Source organism: Oryctolagus cuniculus, chromosome 1, assembly GCF_964237555.1.
Source record: "Oryctolagus cuniculus chromosome 1, mOryCun1.1, whole genome shotgun sequence".
Classification (NCBI taxonomy): Eukaryota; Metazoa; Chordata; class Mammalia; order Lagomorpha; family Leporidae; genus Oryctolagus; species Oryctolagus cuniculus.
Window position 1 is genome coordinate 187431881 of NC_091432.1, and position 16931 is coordinate 187448811.

Consider the following 16931-nt stretch of genomic DNA (forward strand, 5'->3'; position numbering starts at 1 on the left):
CCATGTATTAATACTATTACACTGGAAATTAGGTTTCAATATATGGATTTTGGAGGGACCCAAACATTTGGAGTAGAACAAGAACTATATGAGAGTGGAAGGACTTACAGGACAATGAAGAAAGCTTCTGAGTAACAAGTGATATGTTTTGAAGTTTGCAATTTGGGACATGCTGAAGCTGACTTACCCCAAACGGTAGAGTTAGAAACATACCAGGGGATTCCAATTCAATCCCATCAAGGTGGCATGTACCAATGCCATCTCACTAGTCCCAGTGATCAATTTCTGTTCACAATTGATCATAATGATAGGACAAAGAGCCTAAGGGAGCAAGTGTCTGCAAATACTAGCTGATAGAATAAAAAAGGGAGAGAACGATTCAACATGGGAAGTGAGATACACAGCAGACCCATAGAATAGCAGATGTCCTAAACAGCACTCTGGCCTCAGAATCAGCCCTAAAGGCATTCGCATCCGGCTGAAAAGCCCATGAGAGTATTTCAGGCATGGAAAGCCAAGACACTCTGGAAAAAAAAAAAACAAAACCTAAATGAAAGATCTCCGTGAGTGAGATCCCAGTAGAAAGAACGGGCCAACAAAGGAGGAGGTACCTCTTTCCCTGAAGGAAGGAGAGAACTTCCACTTTACCATGGCCTTGTCTAAATATGATCAGAATCAGTGAACTCAGGGGGCTTCCATAGCCTTGGCAGCTCATGACAGGAGCCTAGGGTGATTACTGAGGCCATAAACAAGAGTGTCAATTTGTTAAGTCAACAACAGGAGTCACTGTGCACTTCCTCCTCATGTAGGATCTTTGTCCTTAGTGTGCTGTACATTGAGATTTAATGCTATAACTAGTACTCAAACAGTATTTTTCACTTTATGTTTCTGTGTGGGAGCAAACTGTTGAAATCTTTACTTAATGTATGCTAAACTGATCTTCTGTATATAAAGCGAATTGAAAATGAATCTTGATGTGAATGGAAGGGGCGAGGGAGTGGGAAAGGGGAGGGTTGCGGGTGGGAGGGATGTTATGGGGGGGAAGCCATTGTAATCCATAAGCTGTACTTTGGAAATTTATATTCATTAAATAAAAGTTAAAAAAAAAGTACAAATGTGAAGGGTTATTTTAAAATGCTGGTTATGTAACTAAGAAGTTGTTGAAGCAGAAATTAGACCCTTTTTTCATAGTAATACTAGAAAATTGTTGTAAAGTTTAGATTTTTCTTTTTTTAAAAGATTTGTTTTATTTATTTGAAAGAGTACAGAGAGAGGTAGAGACATACAGAGAGGTCTTCCATCCACTGGTTCACTCCCCAGATGGAGAGGTCTTCCATCTGCTGGTTCACTCTCCAGATGGTTGCAATGGCTGGAGCTGCGTCGATCTGAAGGCAGGTGCCAGGAGTTTCTTCTGGGTCTCCCACGTGGGTGCACAGGCCCAAGGACTTCAGCCATATTCTGCTGATTTCCTAGGCCATAACAGAGAGCTGGATTGAAAGAGGAGCAGCCGGGACCAGAACAGGAACCTGTATGGGATGCTGGCTATTCAGGCCAGGGCTTTACCCCACTGTGCCATAGTGCCAGCCCCAAGTTTTCAATAGGGAGGCAAAGCAAGAGTAAGAACTACAAAGTTCTGGAATAAATAATTATTTATGTATCAATATAAGGTTATCCATATGTTATGGTTTAAATATAGTTTTCCCCTAGATATATACAGACCTTTAAACCCCAAATGAATAAGTTAATGGTACTAAGAGGGTAAATGCTCAATCTAATTAAAGTGTTTAGGAGGTGGGGCCTTCTAGGAGGTGTTTAGATCATTGGTGATGCTGACTCTCAAGTTTGTTTTCACAAGGGTGTTGTGATAAAGGCCTGAGTCTCAGCCAAGCTTCTGATTTCTGGCTTCCATGTCATTTCTTCTTTGTACCTGTTCTGGCATCCACTAAGGACCTCTGACCAGAGGGTCAGTGCTGTGCTCTTTAGACTTTGAACTTAGAATCCTATGAACTTGGGTAACTCATTACAGTAGCAAAAAACAATACACCCAAATTTACTAGTTTGTTCTAAATGTGCTTTCTTTAATATTTTTTTGCCTTTTTATTTATTTTAATTTTACTTGTTATACAAGTTTCATATATATTAAGAACATAGTGATACTTCACACTCTACCCCCCCACCATGCTACAATACTTCCTCTTCCCCCTCCTATTCCCACTCTTAATTTTTGTGAATATCTATTTTTGGTTAGCTTAAAGATTGTAAGGTTAATCCTACACAAAGTAAAGAGTTCAACAAACAGTATGAAATAAAAAGAAAACACTGATTCATCAGAAGAGACAGACTGTAAACAATCATTAAATCTCAAAATGTCCATTTCTCTCCAATATGTTACATTTTAGGTACTCTCTCTATATAAAGTTATCACAATCTGTGAAAACGTGGACTAGCTTATTTCACTAAGTAAAATGGTTTCTAGCTGCATAAATTTTGTTGAAATGACAGGATTTCTTTTTTTTTTATAGCTGAGTAATACTCCATGGGGTATATATATACACCCTACTTTATCATCTCATCAGTTGATGTGTATCTGGGTTAATCCATATCTTTGCTATTGTGAATTCAGGTGCTATAAACATGGGGATACATAACTCTCATATGCTGATTTCCTTTGGTTTGGATAAATTTCCAGGAATGGGAAGGCTAGATCATATAGTAGGTCTATATTCAGATTTATGAGGTATCTCCATACTGTCTTTCATAGTGGCTGCATGAGTTTTCATTCCCACCAACAGTGGATTAGGGAACTGTTTTTTTCTATGACCTCACCAGTAGTTGTTGATTTCTGTATGAGAGCCATTCTAACCGGTGTAAGGTGAAACCTCATTGTGGTTTTGATTTGCATTTCCCTGATAGCTAGTGATCCTGAGCACTTTTTCAAGTGTCTGTTGACCATTTGAATTTCCTCTCTTGAAAATTCTTCTATTCAGGTATGTTGATTTCCTTTTTTTGCCTAATGCCTCTGGCTAAAACTTCCAGGCCTATATTAAATAGCAAAGGTGAGAGTGGACATGCTTGTCTGGTTCTAGATCATAGTGGGAATGCTTCCAACTCTTCCTCATTCAATAGGATGCTCTCCCTGGGTTTATCACAAATTGCCTTGATTGTGTTGAGCAATGTTCCTTCTATACCCAATTTACTTAGAGTTTTCATCATGATATGATGTTGTATTTTATCAACTGCTTTCTCTGCATCTAATGAGATAACCATTTTTTTTTTTTCAATTAGTTAATGTGATGTAATACATTGATTGATTTATAAGTGTTGAACCATCCTTGCATACTAGGGATAAATTCCACTTGGTCTGGTGAATGATCTTTCTGATGTGTTGTTGGATTCCATTAGCTAATATTTTCTTGAGAATATTTGCATCTATGTTCATCAGGAACAGTGGTCTATAGTTCAGTTTCTCTGTCTTATCCTTTTCTGGTTTAGGAATAAGGAGATGCTGGCTTCACAGAAGGAGTTGGGAGGATTCTCTCCATTTCAGTTGTTTTAAAAAGCTTGAAAAGAGTTGGAGTTATTTCTTCATTAAATGTGTTAGAATTTAGCATCTGGTCCTGGACTTTACTTTGATGTGAGAGTCGTTATTAGTGATTCAATCTCCATCTTCATTTCTGGTCTGTTTAGGTTTTCTATATCTCTAGACTCATTTTTGGTAGATTGTTTGTGTCTAGGAATCTATCCATTTCTTCTAGGTTTCCCAATTTGTTGGCATATAGCTCTTTGTAGTAATTACTGATTAATCTTTTTATTTCTGTGGTATCTGTTATCATATCTCCTTTATCAACTGATTTTATTGATTTGGGTCTTCTCCCTCTTTTTTGTTTTGGTTAGTTGCGCCAATGGTATATCAGTTTTGTTCATTTTTTCAAAAGCCAGCTCTTCATATCACTGAACTTTTGTATTATTTTTGGCTGTAATTTTATTTATTTATTTTTAATTTTAATTATTTCTTCTCTCCTAATTTGAAGTTTGTTGTTGTTTTTCTAGGTCCTTGAGATGGATTTATTTGGTACCTTTCCAATTTATTCATGTAGGCAACAACTTCTATGAACTTCCCTCTTAATACTGCTTTTGCTGTATCCCATAAATTTTCAAATGATGCATTGTCATGTTAATTCATTTCCAGGAATTTTTCCCTCTATTTTGATTTCTTCTATGACCCACTGTTCACACTAGAGCATGTTGTTCAGTATCCATGTATTTGCATATGTTTTAGAGATTATTGTCCTGCACCATGGCTCACTTGGCTAATCCTCCACCTGTGGCGCAGGCACCCCGGGTTCTAGTCCCGGTTGGGGCGCCAAATTCTGTCCTGGTTGCTCCTCTTCCAGTCCAGCTCTCTGCTGTGGCCTGTCGCTCCCCCTCTTCGTGGAGGAACGACACAGGACCTTGCGCTGTTCTTTTGTCTGCTCGGCCCTTCCCGGGTTTGCTGCTGGTTCTTCCCGGGTTGGCTGCCAATCCTTCCACCTCCGTGGAAGGGCGGCTCCCCCTGCCACTTTCCCCACTTCCGCGGGGGAGTGGTACACCACCGGCTGGCTCTCTCGGGGGCTGCTCAGATGTTATCCAGATGTTCCCCTTAGATGTTCCTGGTGCATGTTGTCTCTCTCCTCCTTTATAGTCCTCTTCCACCAATCCCAACTCTGCTACCCACACGCCGAGTACGCTGCTCTCCTCCAATCAGGAGCAGGATCAGCTCCTGCAGGTTATTGGTCAAACTGGAGGCAGCTGTGTAGAAGCTGTTTACTCCTCTCCCAGCGCCATATTGTGGGAGAGCAGATGCATAGAATAAGTCTTAATTCCAGTAACTTAGTCTAGTCCGAGTTGCTCCCCACAGTGGCCCAGGAAGGCAGTGGAGGATGGCAGAAGAGCTTGGGCCCTGCACCCACATGGGAGACCAGGAGGAAGCACCTGGCTCCTGGCTTCAGATGGGTGCAGCGCACCAGCTGTAGCGGCCATTTGGGGGGTGACCCAACGGAAGGAAGACCTTTCTCTCTGTCTCTCTCTCTCACTGTCTAACTCTGCCTCTCAAAAAAAAAAAAAAAAGGAGATTATTGATTTGTTGATTTCTAGGTTCATTTCATTGTAGTCAAAGAAGATGCATGGTACAATTTCCATTTTTTTTTTTTTTTAATTTGCTGGGACTTGTTTTATGGCCTAGTCTGTGGTCTATCCTGGTTAAGGTCACATGCACTGGTGAGAAGCATGTGTATTCTGCAACTGTGGGATGAAAAGTTCTGTAGATATCTGTGAGGTCCTTTTGGTCCATAGTGTCAATTAGCTCTGTTGAATCTTTGTTGATTTTCTTCCTAGTTGATCTGTCCATTGATGAATGTAGGATGTTGAATTCCCCTGTTCCTATTATATTGGTATTGTAGTATATGTCTCCCTTTAGATCCATTAACATTTTTTAAATAACCAGGTACCCTGTGATTGGGTGCATATACATGTATTATAATTACATTTTTCTCTTGAATTAATTTCTTAATCATTACACAATGCTCTTCTTCATTCCCTTTAAGAATTTTTGTGTTAAATTCTATTATGTTAGGACCCAGTGGCAGAGATGGCCCCAGGCCCCAGTGGAGGGCTGGAGGCTCTGGGTGCTGCCCTGCGGGAGGCAGGACGAGCCAGAGGTTTGTGTTGATCGTGAAGTGACCAAGGCTCTGGGAGCCCTGGGTGTGCGCTGCCTCAGATGGGCAGACCAGGAGCTGGCCCTGGTTCCGTCTCGGGAGCCCGTGAACCCGCCAGAAGTCCAGCAGTGAGACTCAGCTCCACCTGGTATTTTAAAGTCATTTTAAATTGGTGAATAAAACTGTTAAAGACATTAAATATTCAAAAAAAAATTCTATTATGTCGGGTATTAGGATGGCTACACCTGCTCTTTTCTGGTTTCTGTTACCATGGAATATCTTTTTCCGTCTTTTCACTTTTGGTCTGCATGTAACTTGTTGGTGAAATGTTTTTATCATAGGCAGCAAATAGATGGATCTGTTTTGTAATTCATTCAGCTAGTCTGTATCTTTTAACTGGAGAGTTTAAGCCATTTACATTCAAGGTAACTATTGAAAAGTAATGATCAGCCCTGCCATTTTTCCATAAATATTCCTATTCTTTACTTTGGATTTCCTTTGTACTTTTAGGAGATTTTCTGCCTTCATATACTTTCATAATTATGAAAATCTTCAGTGTTTCACTGTGTAGCACATCTATAAGGCTGAATGAATTGGGACAAATTATTATTTTTTTTTATAGAAGTTCTTTATTTCATCTTATCACAAATGCGACCTCTGCAGGCTACAATATTCTTGCTTGAGTTTTTTCTCTTATGACTTAGACTATATCTCTCCCTTCTCTCCTAGCCTTTAGAGTTTCTGAGAAGAAGTCAGTGTGAGTGTAATTGGAGATTCTCTGAAAGTGACCTGACATTACTTTCATGTACATTTTAGAATCTTTTATTTATATTTTAATGTGAATAGTTTGACTACAATGTGTCATGTCTTTTCTGGTCATATCTATTAGGAGTTCTTTGTGTTTCCTGTACTTGGGTGACCCTTTCTTCAACTAAATTGGGGAAGTTTTCTGTAATTATTTCAATAAATGGGACTTCTAGTCCATTCTCTCTCTTTTGACATCTTCAGGAACTCCTAAGACCCATATTTTGGTTTGTTTCATTGTATCATGTATATATATCCAACTATTTCAATTTTATATCCATCCAAATATTTTAATTTTTCTAATTTCTTCTTATTTTTTGAACTGACTGAAAAATTTTCAAAGATTTATCTTCTAGCTCAGATATTCTTTCCTCTATCTCACCAAGTCTGTTGTTAAGGCTATCCACAGCATTTTTATTTGCTCTATTGAATTCTTCATTTCCAATAATTCATTTTAGTTTCTCTTTAAAATCTCAATTTCATGGGAATATTTTCACTCATGTCATGTACTGATTTTTTTAATTTGTGGATTTGCTTCAGATTAGTGTTTTTTTACAAAGATTTATTTATTAATTTATTTGAAGTTAGAGTTACACAGAGAGAGAAGGAGAGGAAGAGAGAGAGACACCTTCCATCCACTGTTTCACCTCCCTGTTGTCTTCAGTGGCCAGAGCTGTGCAGATCCGAAGCCAGGAGCCAGGAGCTTCCTCTGGGTCTCCCATGTGGGAGCAGGGGCCCAAAAATTTGGGCCATCTTCCACTGCCTTTATAGGCCATAGCAGAGAATTGTATCAGAAGTGGTGCATCTGGGACTAGAACCAGTGCCCATATGGGATGCGGGCACTGCAGGCGGTAGCTTTACTCCCTACACCACAACACCGGCCCCTCAGATTGCTTTTGAATAATCCTATGATTAATCTTTTTAATTCCATTTTAGTCATTTCTTCAATCTCTTCATCTTCACATTCTAATATTGAAATGTTGTTATGTTCCTTTTGGGGGGGTCATGTTTCTTTCTTTATTCTTGTTTCTTGCATTCCTGCATTTATTTTTACGCATTTGTGGAAATACATGTTGGTTTTTTCCTATGGTGCTTTTATCTTTGATTTATTCCTCTGTGACTTAGTGGAATGTCTGTACTTTGAGTGAATGCCAAGAGGTGTATTCTGGGTGGGACCAGGGAGCTCTGGTCAGTACTGCAGGGTGAGGCGAGTATCCACTTTAACACCCAAGTTGGGCTTGGTAGATATCCTCTTAACAGATGGGAGGAATGGTCATTTCTGTTACTGTAATCACCCCTCACCTACTCTCCTCCAAGGTGATCGATGCCCAGTTGTTAACTCCCAGTGGGTGCAGCACTCATTCATGCTGCTGTATGGATCACACAACTGATCTGTGAAGTCCTTACTCTGAGCATGGATCTCTCTGCAGTGACCCTCCACAGGCAACCAGGGAGCCCCAAGCATGTTGAGGTGCAAATAGTAATTACCCAGAGACCCAGCTACACCCTGCACCCTGTTGTGCAGCCACTGAGTCCCCACAGTCTCAGGATACAAGGCTCCTACAGTAGCTGTGTGCTGAATGTCAGCTCCACCCCACAGCCTGTCTTGTACACAGACAGGCAGATGTTCTCCCCGCCAGCTGTCTGTGGATGCTCTGCCTTGGCAGCTTGATACCTGGAGCTTGTGGTATATTGGGTGGCTGGGGGTGCCTCACAGTCTTACTTGGGTACCCAGTCCAACATCAGTTCTCCGAGCCAGGCTTAAAGTCAGTGGCAAATAAAGATTTTTCCCTCTACTACAATCTCTTGATCACATGCATATATGAGAGCTACTGGATGAATGTTCCCCTCTCCCCACCTCTGCCGCTAGTACTATGGAGACAATGGCATCCGGTCTCAGCCAGTTGCTGTGTATGCACAAGGGCTTCTTCTACTGCTTATGCCCCAAATGATACCTGTTCTTCCCGAGCTGGGTGCTGAGTGCCATTGTGGGAAGGATGGGGTGAGAGAAACCTGCCTCTTTTGCTTCCGCTGAGTTTACAGGTCGTGTGTAGCCTCTAGGGCTCCAGACCTGACTCAAGCCATGCTCTACCTCTGGCTGTATCACCATGGGTTGCTACAGTCTGATCTCACTTCCATCTCCAAGCTGACACCCTATCTGGCTCCTGGCTGCTGGAATTGTGTGTTGTGTCTGTATCCATGCTGCACATTCACACCTTCCGCAGAGGTTCACAGCTCTCCTCTTCTACAGAATTTCCACTGTGGTTTTCTCTTTAATTCTCCTGAGAGTGCGCCTTGATAATTGCTTTAAAAGATTTATGTATTTGAAAGCAAAGTTACAGAGAGAGAGAGAGAGAGAGAGAGAGAGATGGAAAGGAGAATGAGAGAGAAATAGATCAATCTTCTATTCACTGGTTTATTCCCTAAATGGCTACAAAGGCTGGGACTGAGATAGGTTTCATAAGACAGCAGCCAGAAGCTTCATCTGGGCCTCCCACATGGGTCGCTGGGACTCAAGTACTTGGGCCATCTTCTTTTGCTTTCTCAGACACATTAGCAGGGAGCTAGATTGGAAGTGGAGCAGCTGGAACACCAACTGGTGTCTATAATGATGCCAGTGTGATAGGTGACGGCTTAACCTGTTAAGCCCTAACTTTTGGCCCCAATAATCTTTAAATATATAGAAATCTTATCTGAAATGAAAATATACTGAGAATCTACTCCCACATACATCTTTATTTGAATATTTTTAAGATAGTAGTTGATATTTGCCCAGCAAGAATCACTCCATTGCTTGTAATATTTTAGGAATGTTTGGACTGAAATTAGTGTCTGATAGACAAGTACTTGACTGTGTAGTATGGGTGTGGGTTGACAATAACTTTAAATAATGAATTTTGTGATATTTTATAGGACATTATGATATTGAATCCATTGTTAATAGACCAAAAGTTATTTTTTCAGGATTAGCTCCTCAAAATTTAGGCCACAAAAAGAATATTTTTGACATGTATGTTCTGCTGTTGCTTTGGATCTTAAACCTACATCTTAAAAGTGATAAACAGCATAATAATCATACTGGTAACATTGAACAATTTTTAAAGCTTTTCTTCTGTTAGTGTGCGACTTATCTATTTTCTTTTTGATTTTGGAAGATTCAGATCAGCAGATACAGTAGGATGAATATCATTGCAGGTTTCCTTTATTCTCACTTGTTGCAGCATTGTCAAATGTGAAAAACAGAGTGATTGCTGCTTTTAATTTTTTTCTTGTCTTTTTAAATGTTCCTGACCACTGATTTCATGTATTCATGACAAAATATCTTTTCCATGGTGTGTTCATGTGTGTGATAGACAAAAAGGAGAGAAGAGACAGAGAGCCAGTTATATCCCTTTTATTTTCCTTAGGTAAACACTGCTTTTCATTTTGGCTTAGTTCTGCTCAGTGTAAACTGCCAGATGTAAGTCAGAACTTACTTTTGGAAGATATTTTCAAGTAGAGTCTTTGCTAGAACTTCCTGCTAGAATCTTGTGATTTTAGGAAGTGTTGTCTCTGTGTCTCCTCAGGAATTGCTGAGCTTGTGGACTTCTCAATATGTACGAAGCACGTCTCATTCAAAACTGTAGGTACCCTTATCTATGTAGTAAATGCAGTCTTTGTTCTTTAGAAAAATCCCAGTGCTTATTCTTTTAATGAACCTTGGGCTTCATGTATGGGTAGAGCTATAAGGGTTGTAACTTCCAAGATATTTTCTTAACACTTTCATTATACAGATGAAAGAGTTACGGATGAAAGATATAAAACTTATGGATGAAAGCAAGCACATGTTCTCTCAACTATTCCTCTGGCTTAGTAGTACAAGGCCTGTCTGAAATACTAGATCTCAAATTTCATGGTGCAGTCTGAGTTTTCTCCTCCAGTACCACAAGTAGCCTCACAGGATTTCCATGGACCTAGACATATGTCACTCTCCCCCTCTCCCCACATGATATTGATAGTTCTATGCATTTGGAAGTCCAAAATATCTCACTTTCACCTCATGATGCAGTGTTTGAGAGAGCATGGATTTGGAGTCATTTATTCAATGATCTTTGTTGAGTGCCTTTTCTGTGCCAGTATATTTGGAATTGAGTCTTGCCACTTACCACTTATCTATCTTAGGCAAATCATTTTGCCTCTCTGATACTCCATTCTCTGATCTTTAAAATGAGAGTAAATTCTATTTTTCAAAGTTGTGCAGATTAAATAAGATAAAAAATGTAAATCTCTTGACACATTCTGACAAACAGAAGGCATTCACTCAATATTAATATCTCCCCTCCTACATCTAAGGGATATTGTGAAAAATCAAATAAGATAATAGATATGAAATTGCTTTGTGAATTGGAAACATGTAGTTATAGAGTTTTAGAGGGTCAACACATACTAACCCTTATTTCATATTCCAGTGAGAAGAGGCAGACTCTTCAAGATCAAAGCAGGGATATAATTACTGATAAAAACTGGATTAGAAATTGTTTTGATGTGCTTCCCAATGCTTTACTGTAGAATTAAACTTACCTGCTAAAGCACAGTCATACTGGGGCAGGTACAAGTCTTACCTATTGAACAAGTACCTTGCTGAAAGAGAACAAAAGAGCGTATACTGCCAAGATTCACATAGAGCCTTGAAAAAACAGAGCTGCACATGGCTGATGCCATTCTTAAACTCACCAATTAGATAAGTCACTCTGCTTCTTGTAGGAGAGAAATACAAGTGTTATTTTTTTTGAAGCTCTCTGTGTGGTACGCAAATATGAAGTCAGAAAATGACATTTCCCCAAGACTCATCCATACGCCTGTGATGAAACTCAAAATCAAACTCAGGTTCCAGTTTCCCATTCTTAATTCAGATTTGAACTTCCATTGCATATAACTAAAACAGTCTTTTAAACAACATTTTAAAAAGATTTTTTTTATTTACTTGAAATGCAGAGATACAGGTATAAAGGGAGATATAGGGAGAGACAGAGAGATATCTCCTATCTGCTTGTTCATTCCCTAAATGACCACAACAGACTGGCTGAGCCAGGCTGAAGCCAGGAGCCATGAACTCCATTTGGGTCTCCCATATGTATGTGGCAGGGACCCAAGTACTTAGGCCATCATGTGCTGCTTTCCAAGGCATGTTAGCTAGGAGCTAGATTAGAAGTGGAGCAGCTAGTCTTTGAACCAGTGCTCATATGGGATACTGGTGTTGCAGACAGTAACTTAACTCACCTGCAACACTGCTGGCCCCTAAAATACTCTTATATTTCTTACGAAGTTTTTAAAAACTTTTCCTAGCCCATAGTATACTCAATAAAAAGTTAGAATTAAGAAATTCTACCAGGAGGCCAGTATTGAGAACAGTGTGTTAAGCCCCTGCCTGTGATGACAGAATTCCATATGAGCTCTTATTCAAGTCCCAGATGCTCCACTTTCAATACAGATCCCTGCTAATTCCTCTGGGATAGCAGCAGAGGAAGGCCAGAGTACGTTGGTCCCTGCCAGCCATGTGGGAGAGCCAGATGGAGTTCCAGGCTCCTGTCTTTGGACTTTACCAGCCCTGGGGTTTGGGAATTGAACCAATAGATGAAAGATCTCTCTCCCTGTCTCTCTGTATCTCCCTCTGTCACTCTGCCTTTCAAGTAGATGAAAATAAACAACTTTTTTTCACAAAAGGAATTCTTATAGTGTGATTTGTATTTTGAATATATAATATATATGAGCACTATATATGTTGTATGTGTGACTGTGTACACTCACATCTAAAGAAAGTATAGCTAGAGGAAAGGGAAAAGGAAAATTTCAGGATAGTTACAACATAAGAATGAACTCATGCTAGTACTTTGCTGTAAAGATTATACATGATTCTATTATGCTTCTTGACAACAATTTCAGTAGTTTCTTTGTTTCAGTGAGCATTATAGCTTTTACAATCTTGTAAAGAACGATTTGAAATGATATTTAGTCAGGCCTATGGTGCCATGGATCTTTCAATTATTAGCATTCTAGGATGTAGCTGAATTTCAAGTAGGAGGAAAAGTCTGGGATTGAACTGAGAAATATTGCCTTTGTCTCAAATAGAAAACCCTAATGATTGTGCCACCTTAGACATTTGGAATAAAATGCCAACTTTGTGTGTGTGTATATATTTGTCATGTCAGGTACTTAAAAGAGATCATTCCAAATACTACCGGAGTTCAATTTCCTACAATGAAATTCAAGAAATAGCTTCAATCTATCTGATTCAGTTAATACCATTAATTTGCAAAATGGCAATACCTTTGGCCCATTGCTAATTTTAGCAGTGTTTATATGGTTTTTGAAAGAGTGGTTCATACCCCAACTGACTGCAACATCCATGCTGGGTTAGGCCAAAGCCAGGGGCCAGGAACGCCACTGTGGTCTCCCATAAAGGTGGCAGCTCCAAGTACTTGGGCCATCATCCACTACTTTTTTAGCTGCATTAGCAGTAGGCTGGATCAGAAGCAGAGGAACCTGGACTTGAACCAGCATTACAATCAGGGATGCTAGTGTTTCAAAGCAGTGATCTAACTCACTGTATCATAAAACTGGCCCCTAAACTTAGATTTCAATTATATTTTTCAGTGTTTTTTTTTTAAGATTTATTTATTTATTTATTTGAAAGTCAGAGTTACACAGAGAGAGAGAGAGAGGTCTTCCATCCGATGGTTCACTCCCCAGTTGGCCGCAATGGCCAGAGCTCTGCCAATCTGATGCCAGGAGCCAGGAGCTTCTTCCAGGTCTCCCACGCAGGTGCAGGGCCTCAAGGACTTGAGCCATCTTCTACTGCTTTCCCAGGCCATAGCAGAGAGCTGGATCAGAAGAGGAGCAGCCGGGACTAGAACTAGCACCCATATGGGATGCCAGTGCTTCAGGCCAGGGTGTTAACCCACTGCGCCACAGCGCCAGCACCTTCAGTGAAATTTTTGATGAATCCTTGTAGTTATACTTTCATAAAATCACCTTTCAGATTAAGATCATTAAACATTTCTAGTTCCCCCATAGTTCTGTCTCTTGCCTCATTCCAATAATTATTCATAAAGGTAACTACTATTTAAACTTAATTTCTCCATCCTCATAGATTATGTAGTCCTAATGAACTACATGTAGGTGGACTGATTTAATACATATTTTTCTGTATTGTTTATTCAATATTATGTTTATAAACATTATTTTTGTTGTATGTAATCTGTTTATTCATTTTAATTGATGTACATGCTCTGTATGAACAAATAATAATTTATATATTCTACTAATGGCATTTGTGTTGTCTCAAGTTCTCAGTTATTATGATTAAAGCTACTATAGCCACTCTTGCATGCTCTTTTTGTAGAAATGATTGTTCATTTTTTTGTTGGATATACACCATAAATATAATTGTGGTATTATTGGTACGTGCATGCTTAGCTTCAATAGATACTTCAGAATACTTTCACGGAGCGTCCATACCAATGCACGTTTCATAGACAGTGAATAAGGATTCTGGTTCAACTTCCGTCAGTCCTTTTGCATTATCAGTCGTTTTAAGTTCAGCGCTTCTGTGCAGGTGATGCCGTGAATCAAGAGAAGTCTTATAGGAGAAGCTAAATCTGAGGATTTTCATCCAGGTAGTGTTTCTCAGGTCGCTGATGGGGATTTTTTTTCTCTAATTTTAAATTTGAATAAGTCCTATTGATTTGGTATTTGTTGTTTCTTCCATAGATTTCCTTATATTAAAACACTTCAATGAATTTGTATTTCATATATTATCATTCGAGTTTCGGAGTAAAATTTCAACCTGCTTTTTATTTGTCACTCTTCTTTAGTTTTTCCTTTTATTAGTCATCTCCTATATATTCTACAGCATATTTATAATTTTTTTAAAACCTGATTAATAAATAAATGTGCTACCTATGGGTTGGCTTCTATTGAATGTTTTGTCTTACTTATGGATTATATGTTATGAACCATTTGTTTTCTGCAGTTTTTATTCTAAAACAATTATTGAACATAATGAACACAGAAATTGAAGTATGATTTCATTTTTAAGATTTATTTATTTATTTTGAAAGTCAGAGTTAAAGAGAGAGAAAGAAAGATCTTCCAACTGCTGGTTCACTCCCAAATGACTGCAACAGCCAGCATTGGGTCAGTCCAAAGCCAGAAGCCAGGATCCATGAGGTTCGTCTGGTGTCTCACATAGGTGGCACAGGCCAAACACTTGTGCCATCTTCTGTTGCTTTTCCCAGGCCATTAGCAAGGAGTTGGATTGGAAGTGGAGCAGCTGAGATTTGAACCAGTGCCCATATGGGATGTCAGTGGCTCTACCAGCTATACCAGAAGCCTGGCTCTGACGTATGATTGCTGTTTTGCTTGTTTCTCAGAGTTCAACATCTCTTTTGTGTTAGATTGTTAGGATGAGAGGCTGAGCTCTTAGGTCTCTCCTAGAGTTGAACTGAGCTGGAGCAGATTTGACTTAATTAGGTTGAGCTTACCTATGATTAACCAAGCCCTCAAATTCCTGTCACGATCTTTTTATTCTTTTCAATATTTGAGCTCAAATGGATTAAGCTATATTTTCAGGTGTTTTGTTTATATTTGTGTTCAATGGTAACAATATTTCAAAGTACAAGCACCACGTGAATTTGTAATGTTACTTTGTTATCTGTTTCAGTTATCTCCAATGCTACATTCTTGACATATTTTGTCAATATAAAATCTCCATTATGGTTGGAGAGACAAATATCAAGTTGGATGATTTGTTTTGGCATTTTGGGCTCTTACCAATTCCAGTTTAATTTATTAGCACACACTGTTTTCCAAAGCTCAGCTGATTTATCATTATTTCTGGGAAGTCTTTCTTTGATGTCCTATTTTATGGTCTACCTTTACACAAATCAGGCACAAACTCCTGGGTATTGAAGCTACCTTATCTTTGTAATCATTATTAAGAGCTTGTTTCATTTGATTAATATTTGCATGGTGTGTATTTTCGCATGCTTTGACTTTCAGCCTTTCCATTCTGTTATATTTTAGATGTCTCTCTTTTAAATTGCATGCAATTCAATATTAAAAATCTAGTCTGACATCCTTTGTTCATTAACCTGTGCATTTAATCCATTATAATTAATGTTCATGTAGATACATTTGTGTTTAGATCTTTTGTCTCATTTTATCCTTTCTAATTGACTTGCTGTATTGTTTTTATTTTTCATTTCTACATGAATTCTTTTGTATTGATTTAATGTGTTTATTGTTTATATCTTTACTAATATGTAATTTATGCATTGTTTTACTAATTTGTGTTTAATAATCCTTATCAAAGGGCCGGCGCCGCGGCTCACTAGGCTAATCCTCCGCCTAGCGGCGCCAGCACACCGGGTTCTAGCCCCGGTTGGGGCGCCGGATTCTGTCCCGGTTGCCCCTCTTCCAGGCCAGCTCTGTGCTGTGGCCAGTGAGTGCGGTGGAGGATGGCCCAGGTGCTTGGGCCCTGCACCCCATGGGAGACCAGGAAAAGCACCTGGCTCCTGGCTCCTGCCATCGGATCAGCGCGGTGCGCCGGCCGCAGCGCGCCGGCTGCGGCGGCCATTGGAGGGTGAACCAACGGCAAAAGGAAGACCTTCCTCTCTGTCTCTCTCTCTCTCACTGTCCACTCTGCCTGTCAAAAAAATAAAAAAAAAAAATAATAAAATAAAAAAATAAAAATAATCCTTATCAAAGAATATCTTACTCTTCCTGGGTTAGTATAAAAGACATAAATATATAAATACACTTAAGCCCTCACACTTTAATTTCTATACTGATATTTTCTTTTTTTAAGATTTATTTATTGTTTATTTAAAAGGAATAGTTACACAGAAAGGGAGAGATCTTCCATCCACTGGTTCACTCCCCAAATGGCCACAAAGGCCAGGACTGGACCAGACTGAAGCCAGGAGCCAGGAACTTCCTCCAGGTCTCCAAGTGTGTTCAGGGGCCCAAGCAGTTGAGCCATCTTTCGTTGCTTTCCCAGGCACATTAGCAGAGAGCTGTATCAGAAGTGGAGTAGCTGGGACTTGCACTGGTGTCCAAATGGGATGCCAATGTTGCAGGTGGTGGCTTTACCTGCTGTGCCACAATGCTGGCCCCGCTGATGTTTTCTTAACATCATAAGCTACTTGTCTTTAAATTTTCTTTAATAAGTAAGTTTCTATGGCTGCTACAATAAATACTATACTCTTGTTAGCTTGAAAGAACAGGAATTTATCCTTTCATGATTTAGGGGGCTAGAAATCTGAAATTAGGATGTTGGCAGGACCATATTCACTCCCAAATGTCTAGTGAAGGATTCTTCCTTGCCTCTTTCAAATTCTGGTAGCCGCAGTCATTCCTTGGCTTGTGGCTGCAGAACTCCAATCATAGTGTGTC

General features: G+C 39.5%; 1 long non-coding RNA gene across 8 annotated transcripts in view; it reads left to right on the top strand.

The window, feature by feature from the left end:
• Positions 1-16931, top strand: part of LOC103346257 (uncharacterized) — a 1098305-nt gene that overhangs the window by 333002 nt on the left and 748372 nt on the right. For all 8 annotated transcript variants that reach the window (XR_011380304.1, XR_011380303.1, XR_011380310.1 and 5 more), the window contains one exon: positions 10064-10119. This is a non-coding gene — a long non-coding RNA (uncharacterized lncRNA). The remainder of the gene's footprint in view (positions 1-10063; positions 10120-16931) is intronic.